The sequence below is a fragment of the Lolium perenne genome, chromosome 6 (genome assembly GCF_019359855.2).
Source record: "Lolium perenne isolate Kyuss_39 chromosome 6, Kyuss_2.0, whole genome shotgun sequence".
In the NCBI taxonomy this organism is placed as follows: Eukaryota; Viridiplantae; Streptophyta; class Magnoliopsida; order Poales; family Poaceae; genus Lolium; species Lolium perenne.
Window position 1 is genome coordinate 41,918,543 of NC_067249.2, and position 8,672 is coordinate 41,927,214.

Sequence of the window (8,672 nt, forward strand, 5' to 3'; positions counted from 1 at the left end):
GCCCATGTTCACCACCACGGAGCTTGCTCGCCGGCGTGGTTTCGGTGAACTTCCAGTAGCAACACCACCACCATTAGCCTTAGAATTGTCTTCTGGTTCAATTGAACCTAGTAGCTCGTCCTAGGAGGCCCTAAATCGACGGCACTACCCGCGTCTGGTCGACGACTGATGTCTACTCACGCTTCTTTTCCTGTAGACAGTGTTGGGTCTCCAAGAGCAGAGGTTTGTAGAACAGCAGCAAGTTTTCCCTTAAGTGGATCACCCAAGGTTTATCGAACTCAGGGAGGAAGAGGTCAAAGATATCCCTCTCAAGCAACCCTGCGATCACAATGCAAGAAGTCTCTTGTGTCCCCAACACACCCAATACACTGGTCAAATGTATAGGTGCACTAGTTCGGCGAATAGATAGTGAGATGCAAGTAATGTGAATGAATATAAGCAGTAGTAATGGCACCAGAAAATAGCTTGATGCTACAACTGGCATGTGGTTGATGGTGGAAATATTGCAGGCAGTACAGATACAGTAAAACAGTAAACATGCAGCGATTTCAGTATTTGGGAACAAGGCCTAGGGATTATACTTTCGCTAGTGGACACTCTCAACATTGATCACATAATAAAACCACTCTACACTCTGTTGTTGGATGATGAACACCACTAATTGTGTAGGATTACACGAACCCTCAATGCCGGAGTTAACAAGCTCCACAATATTCAATATTCATATTTAAATAACCTTAGAGTGCATGATAGATTAATAGTGATAGAAAACACATTGTAATCATAAAGGGATATAAATAAGCACTTCACTATGCTATTCATAACAGTGAATAAGTATTCTGTGAAATATAGCCTAAGAGACCCACACGGTGCACACACTGTCACCTTTACACACGTGGGACAAGGAGTCTCCGGAGATCACATAAGTAAAATCCACTTGACTAGCATAATGACATCTAGATTACAAGCATCATCATATGAATCTCAATCATGTAAGACAGCTCATGAGATTATTGTATTGAAGTACATAGGGAGAGAGATTAACCACATAGCTACCGGTACAGCCCCTTAGCCTCGATGGAGAACTACTCCCTCCTCATGGGAGACAGCAACGGTGATGAAGATGGCGATGGAGATGGCAGCGGTGTCGATGGAGAAGCCTTCCGGGGGCACTTCCCCGTTCCGGCGGCGTGCCGGAACAGAGACTCCTGTCCCCCAGATCTTGGCTTCGCGATGGCGGCGGCTCTGGAAGGTTTCTCGTACTGTGGCTTTTCCGTATCGATGTTTTAGGTCAGGGACCTTTATATAGGCAAAGGGGCGGAGTCGGAAGGTCGACGAGGTGACGACACACTAGGGGGGCGCGGCCCACCCCCTGGCCGCGCCAGCCTATCATCTGGGGCCCACAGGGCTCCCCTCTGGCGGCTCTCGGGTGTTCTGGAAGCTTCATCCAATTCTAAGACTCTGGGCGTTGATTTCGTCCAATTCCGAGAATATTTCCTTACTAGGATTTCTGAAACCAAAAACAGCAGAAAACAGGAACTGGCACTTCGGCTATCGAGGGTACTCCTCGCCAATGCCCTCCGATAGGGGCTTAGGGTTGATGGAATCCTGCAGGCTGACACGAGACATCGGTTCACAGACAAGCGGGGAGAGCGATTTACCCAGGTTCGGGGCCCTCGATGAGGTAAAACCCTTACGTCCTGCCTGTCTGTTCTTTGATTATGAAAACAATGGGTTACAATGGGGTGCCGAATACTTCGGCTGAGATCTAGTCGAGATTGCTATTGCTAGGGTTACCTAGCTCTAAGCTTTTCCTGGCTAAGATTGCTAAGATTGTTCGTGTCCTCGGCAGCCCCTCTCCTGGCCTTTATATAGGAGGCCAGGTCTCAAGAGTCCTAACCGAGTACGACTAGGTTTACAGTACTTTTTAGATCTAATCTTTCCTTGTTGACTGCTTTTTGTCTTGCCCGCCAAGGTTTCTTCCGGTGCGCTGTCCAGGTGGCCCATCTAGCCTTCAGGTGTCTTCATGGGCCTTCAATTGGTCAATACAGGATAGGGCAACATCGGTTACCCGAAGGGTAATGCCCACGTCAGTAGCCCCCGAGTGTCTAGCCGAAGATAATTCGGGTAGAGACTAATGCATATCTTCTCATGATATTCTTCCCCTTCATTGTTCTTGTTCATCTTGATTCTGCTTCATCTTCTTTTTATCAGGTGCGCGTCAGCGCTCCCGATGGGAGTAGCCCCCGAGTCTAGGTACGGATGCTTGCAATCCGTGCGTAGACTCAAGTTGTACTACTCGAATACTTTCCTCTGCCGAGTTTTTCTCGTAGGTCTTCATGGGTCATCCGATACATTTCCTTCATGCAAAGGATAATGAGCAACGTGCCCAGCTTTTGTTGGTTAACTACCGATGGCAAAACAACATTACCCTACACAGAATCAAGTCCCCGGGCATGATCCTGGAGTGCAAAAAACTTTCAACGGGTGTGCACCACGTCCTCCCGATGGGAGTAAATGTCGAGTCTAGATAGAGACTCAAACCTTATTCCTTCGACTGCTTATTCTGTCGAGTCCTCTTTTTATCGGGTGCGCGTCAGCGCTCCCGATGGGAGTAGCCCCCGAGTCCAGGTTCGGATGCTTGCAATCCGTGCGTGGACTCATCAACTTTTCATATTTCCTTCGAGTCCTTCTAGTTTTTTTATATATATGGCGTCATGGTTGTGGGCCGATTGACGGGATTTGACTTGACGTGTAACTGCCGTGGGCCAATTGATAGGACTTGACCTGACGGGCCCACCCTAGCTCTGCGCAGGCAGTTTTTAGGTCTTGATTAGTGCACGCGCGGCGATCGAGGCGCCTCCTCATTTTTCGCGCGACGTGGGAATAATGGGCCGCCGGTTCCACTCCTTCTTCTAGCGCCACGTGTACAGTCAGATCTGCTCCTCTCCCCACGATGCGGCGTGGAGTTATGGCCACGCCTGTGCTCAAATTCTTTGGGGATAAATAGGGAGCCTCCTTTCTTTTTTACCTTTTACCCCGTTCACTGCTCATCTTCTCCTTCAAGCCTCCTGTTCCTCTGCCTCTTCATCAGAAGCTTCGTTCGCCATGGGCAAAAGGAAGAGTGGCAGCACATCGGAGGCGGCCAAAGTTAGCCGCGACTGGAGCGCCTCTGCCATTACCAACCGTGACATCAACAAACTTCGCGCCCTCGGCTTCATCTTCGCATCTGAGGATGACATTCGTCTCCCAGGTCAGGTTTCTCGCCCAAGCCCCCCAAAGGGATTCACCGTCATGTTTGTCGCTTTTCTGTTTCGTGGCCTCTCTCTTCCGACACACGAGTTCCTTCGCTCCCTCCTTTTCTTCTACGGGATTCAGCTCTGGCAGCTGACCCCAAATTCCATCCTCCACCTTTCCATTTTTATCACTGTCTGCGAAGCCTTCCTCGGCATTGGGCCTCACTGGGGCCTTTGGAGGAAGATCTTCTATGTGAAGCGTCATAACGATAGCAACGGCCCCCCCGTTGTCGGCGGCGTTGGCTTCGTTGTCAGGAAGGAGGTCGACTACTTCGACTATCCGATGAAAGAGTCCGTCCAGGGCTGGCGCAACAAGTGGTTCTATCTTCGGGACCCTGTTGTTCCTGGGCGGCGTTCAAATCTCCCTCTTTTTGACGATGTCTTGGTGGCTCACAAGAAGAAGTCTTGGAACAACGCCCTTTCTCCCAAAGAAAAGGCGACAGCCGATGAGCTATTCAAGCAAATTGTCACTTTGAAGAATTCAGGAGGCATGACGATGCGCGGTACTGAAGTAGTTTCAGTGTTCCTGCAACGTCGAGTACAGCCGCTGATGTCTCGCCCTCACCAGCTGTGGCTTTTCACTGGCAAGAACGACAAGTCAAGGATCAACTCTGCCGACCTATCGGCAGATGAGCTCCAGAACGAAGTTCGTCGCCTAACATGCCTCAGCACCAAGGACACCATTGTCTTGACATCGGCGCGCCCTCCTTATGATTCCAAGCATCCTCCGTCCGAGGTAACCTTATCGTTCTTCGTTTACTGTCATTACTTCTTCTTTCTGTTTGTGCCTCACACGTTTTCTATCCTTCTGCAGGTTCCTGCTGTCGCCCAATGTTATCCTCCCTCACCCGAGAGCGGAGTGGTACTAGAGGATGACGATGACGATTCTGAGGGAACCGAGGATGCTCAGCACGCCCTTGAGGACAGCGACGTCCAAGAGGAGGAAACTGCTGAAGATGACGCCTTTCTCATGAGCAGATGTCGCAAGCAGGTACATGATGATCTTATCACTTCGGCTGAATCAAGTCCTAAAGGAGGAGATAATGATGCCGATGAAGCTGCTTTGCCTCCTCCTGCTAAGAAGGGTTCAACGAGTTTCTTTGTGGACGAAGATGATCTGGACCTGTGAGCATTTACACTCTTGTTACTTTTATTTCTTGTCACCTTGTATGCTAACTGCACGCTGTACTTAAACAGCTCTGCCGATGACGATGACGATGTTCCTCTCACAAAGAGGGCTAAACTAGCTTCTGAGAGAGCGGCATCGGCTAAGGAATCGAACCCTTCTCCTGCCAAGTCGACACCTCCATCCCGAACGGGTGTAGAGAAGGTCCCATTATCAAGAGTTATTCCTCCTGATGATGCTCCCACCCCGCCGGCTGGCCGCGATCACGTAAGTACTTAATCTGTCTGGCTTTTCTGAATTTCCATCACCCGACTCCTCTTGATTTTCCCTGGCTGCAGCCAATTTACGCTACAGTCGATGCTGTGGCGGATTTTGCTGAACAATTTACTCGCCTAGAAGCCGAAAACGCCCAACTTCGGAAGGCCGTCAAGTCTTCGGCTGATCAAGCAGTCGAAGCTAACAGGATCGCTGCCGATGCCAAGAGTGAAAACGCCTTGTTGAAGGAGGAGGTAAAGAGGCTGAAGCGTCAGATGAAGGATGATCAGGATGCCAGGCGTGCAGCGGCGGCTGCAATTGACGAGAAGGAAGGTGTCCTCCGCGAATCCATCAAGGATTTACTGGGTAAAAATTCTTATGGTGTTCCGCTCCTTTCTTGATGCTTTCTCCATTGATTACTGATACATCTCTTTTCCAGAGGCCGCCAATTTAACTGTCAGCCGACGCCATCAGCTTCGGGAGGATTCCACAGCCGACGCTTTGTCACTTGCTGCTGAGTCGAACGTCCAGATTCTCAGGTTACTGCAGAAGTCCAAGGGAGCTCTGTCGAAGTTATACTCGATGATCTTCCCAAAGGCGAAGCTGGACAAGACTCTCGACGAAATGGCGGAAGCTTTCCTTGTTGACCCTTCCGAGCCTGTAGAGGTACTGAAACGTCGCAGCCGCTTGATGGGTGCAGTTCTTACTTTCCAGTTGCTTATGGGCCACGGGATGGGGTCGGAATTGGAAGAGTTCTCTAAGGCGCTGCCTACTGATGATGAAAATCATCTAGTCAACCTTGAGCCTTACAAGAGATAAGCAATAACTTGCGCCAACCGGCTTCTGAAGTTGGTGGATGAAGCACAAGCCGAGCCTATCCCTGAGTCAGCCCCTGGTTCAACGTCGGTGAATCCTTGAACCATTATTTGCTTTGTTGTACATAAGATTGCCGCAACTCTTTTTAAACTCGGCTCTGTTGCCCAACATCCTTTTGCCTGTATGATGTGCACTCAATACTCCCGATGGGAGTTTTTATATTAATGCTTGGTCTGAACTGAGGACGTACTGCAGATTCCTTCGTCTTCTTCCCGTGCCGAGCTTTTTTCAAATTCTTCGGGAAATGACGAGTCAGGCCTTGTTCGTCAGTTACGTGACCAGGTGTCTAGTCTGAATAAAGACATTACTTCCCTTCGTGCAATGGCTGCCTTGGTGAAGAAGAAGGGAGAAATAGCGACTGCTGTCGAACAATACGCTCTCGATGGTCTTCGTGTTGCTTCCGAAAGCCTAGGCTGTGAGTGTTTAGTCTATCTTCTAATTCCGGGTATAGCTTGAATGTTCTAACATTCATTCCTTTTCCAGTCGTAGCTTCGGATGCAGCTGAAGAAGACAGGAAGATTCATGAAGAGGTTGAGGCGATGACCGACGTTGCGCACCCAACGCATGGCTTATGGCTGCATCGTCCGAAGGCCGTCATCATGGCGAAGTTTAAGTACCGGGTGATGAAGGCGCATTACTATTTTGATAAATACTATGCCCTTCTTACGATGGTTTGGCACACCTTGTTTCCTCTGGATCAGGCACCCGAAACCTTGTCTGGTTTGTTCACCCGATTTAAGTCTCCAGAAAGGATTCGGCTGCTAGTGGGGAAAGAGCTTCTAGCCGGTGCTGAGCTTGCTTTTGCTTCCATATTGGCATGCCATCCATCTTTAGATTTAAGAGCCGTGGCTAACACTGAAAGGGATTTAGGCCAGTACTATGATGTTGCTAGAGGTCCTGCTCACACCATTGTTTCTCGGATGGAATCATGTCTCGAGAAGGAACTGAAGGCCCACTGGGACCGGGGATCCCGATTATGAATGTAATAGCCTTGTATTTCGCATAAGACTGTTTGCTGCGTATGCTGCACGCTTTGTTTTGACTGATATTTTATTGTCGAGTGCGGCTGAGTGATCAGTTCAACCTGCTTGCTCGACGACTTCGTTGTACTTTATGCAATGTGATTGCGAAGTCGATATGTAATTTATGTGAAAGTTCGGCTTCGTCACACGGTGCACCTGTTTGAGCCTTATCTTAATGTAACCATCGACTGCAGTGTAGGATAACGTTGCATAGAAAACAAAAATTTTCCTACCGCGAACACGCAATCCAAGCCAAGATGCAATCTAGAAGACGGTAGCAACGAGGGGATGATCAAGACTAACCCTTGAAGAGATTCCAAAGTCTATAAGAGTAGGCTCTTATTGCTGCGGTAGACGATCACTTGCCGCTTGCAAAAGCGGGTAGAAGATCTTGATCACGATCGCTTCCGGCGCCACGAACGGGCAGCACCTCCGTACTCGGTCACACGTTCGGTTGTTGATGAAGACGACGTCCACCTCCCCGTTCCAGCGGGCAGCGGAAGTAGTAGCTCCTCTTGAATCCGACAGCACGACGGCGTGGTGTCGGTGGTGGTGGAGAAATCCGGCGGAGCTTCGCTTAAGCGTGCGGGATGTGGTGGAGGAGAGAGACCGCTAGGGTTTGGGGAGAGAGGGAGGTTGGGCGCCGGCCCTCTAAGGGGTGCGGCCAAGGCTGAGGCTTGAAGTGGTCAGCCCCCTCTCTATGCCCCTCATTATATAGGTGGAAGCCCCAAGAGTTCTAGTCCAAGTCTTCGAATAAGACCCCAACACTAAAACCTCCCATATGTGGGAAACCTACTCAAGGAGGGAGTCCTACCCAAGGTGGGACTCCCACCTTTCCTTGAGGTGGGTTGGCCGGCCACCCTAGGGGAGTCCACCTTGGACTCCTCTCCTTTAGGGTTGGCTGGTCATGCAAGGTGGAGTCCCTCCGGGACTCTAGTTTCCATGGTGATTTCTTCCGGACTTTTCTAGAACCTTCTAGAACCTGCCATAAATGCACCGGATTATTTCCAAACTTGGAATATGACTTCCTATATATGAATCTTATTCTCCGGACCATTCCGGAACTCCTCGTGATGTCCGGGATCTCATCCGGGACTCCGAACAAATATTCGAACTCCATTCCATATTCAAGTTCTACCATTTCAACATCCAACTTTAAGTGTGTCACCCTACGGTTCGTGAACTATGCGGACATGGTTGAGTACTCACTCCGACCAATAACCAATAGCGGGATCTGGAGATCCATAATGGCTCCCACATATTCAACGATGACTTCAGTGATCGAATGAACCATTCACATACGATACCAATTCCCTTTGTCACGCGATATTTTACTTGTCCGAGGTTTGATCTTCGGTATCACTCTATACCTTGTTCAACCTCGTCTCCTGACAAGTACTCTTTACTCGTACCGTGGTATGTGGTCTCTTATGAACTTATTCATATGCTTGCAAGACATTAGACGACATCCCACCGAGAGGGCCCAGAGTATATCTATCCGTCATCGGGATGGACAAATCCCACTTTGTTGATCCATATGCCTCAACTCATACTTTCCGGATACTTAATCCCACCTTTATAACCACCCATTTACGCAGTGGTGTTTGGTGTAATCAAAGTACCTTTCCGGTACAAGTGATTTACATGATCTCATGGTCATAAGGACTAGGTAACTATGTATCGAAAGCTTATAGCAAATAACTTAATGACGAGATCTTATGCTACGCTTAATTGGGTGTGTCCATTACATCATTCATACAATGACATAACCTTGTTATTAATAACATCCAATGTTCATGATTATGAAACTAATCATCCATTAATCAACAAGCTAGTTAAGAGGCATACTAGGGACTTCTTTGTTTGTCTACATATCACACATGTACTAATGTTTCGGTTAATACAATTATAGCATGATATATAAACATTTATCATAAACATAAAGATATAAATAATAACCACTTTATTATTGCCTCTAGGGCATATCTCCTTCAGTCTCCCACTTGCACTAGAGTCAATAATCTAGTTTACATTTGTAAAGATATAACACCTTGGCCTTCTGGTGCTTTATCATGTTTCGCTCACGGGAGAGGTTTT